The 637-nt window shown below is 35.5% G+C and overlaps 1 long non-coding RNA gene across 1 annotated transcript in view; it reads left to right on the top strand.

The window, feature by feature from the left end:
- The first annotated feature begins 255 nt into the window (after positions 1 to 255).
- The window catches only part of LOC111717388 (uncharacterized), a 4,542-nt gene continuing 4,160 nt past the window's right edge, over positions 256 to 637 (top strand). Inside the window, exon 1 of the long non-coding RNA XR_002768771.1 lies at positions 256 to 316. This is a non-coding gene — a long non-coding RNA (uncharacterized LOC111717388). The remainder of the gene's footprint in view (positions 317 to 637) is intronic.

Genomic DNA, 637 nt, shown 5'->3' with positions numbered 1-637 from the left:
AAACCCCTTGTAGAATATATTTTTTATCATTAAAACCCCTACTAGAATATATTTATTATCATTAAACCCTTGGTAGAATATATTTTTTATCATTAAACCCCTAGTAGAATATATTTTTATCATTAAACCCCTAGTAGAATATATTTATTATCATTAAACCCCAAGTATAATATATTTTTATCATTAAACCCTATAGTAGAATATATTTTATCATTAAACCCCTTGTAGAATATAATTTTCTGCTTCTGTAAAAATGTTTCAGAACAACTCAGCAGAGCATGAAATCCAACTCCGAATCAATATAGTAGACGAGAAAGTGAGTTCATGAATAAAAAAATTTAAGTTGGTTCTTTAAAAATTCCCTGCTTCGACCATATTCATCTTATGTAATTATTTGTAGCACGCCCTGCATCAACTAGAGCTTCCATACCGGACAGAGCTACCAATAGTGCTATAATACCTGCAGCTTACTCACTCATCTTTTACAGAAGGGGGGTATAGGGGTTTCTAGATCGAAGGAGGGAGGAAGGGGTTTCAAGATCAGGGCATGGAGGGGGGTATAAAGATCAGGGCAGGGAGGAAGGGGGTGAAAAGATCAGGAAAAGTAGGGAGGGGGGTATGAAGATCAGGAGGCACT

Source organism: Eurytemora carolleeae, unplaced genomic scaffold (genome assembly GCF_000591075.1).
Source record: "Eurytemora carolleeae unplaced genomic scaffold, Eaff_2.0 scaffold2481, whole genome shotgun sequence".
Taxonomy (NCBI): domain Eukaryota; kingdom Metazoa; phylum Arthropoda; class Copepoda; order Calanoida; family Temoridae; genus Eurytemora; species Eurytemora carolleeae.
The sequence above is the reverse complement of the archived record's forward strand: the minus strand, read 5'-3'. Positions and strand labels throughout refer to the sequence as shown.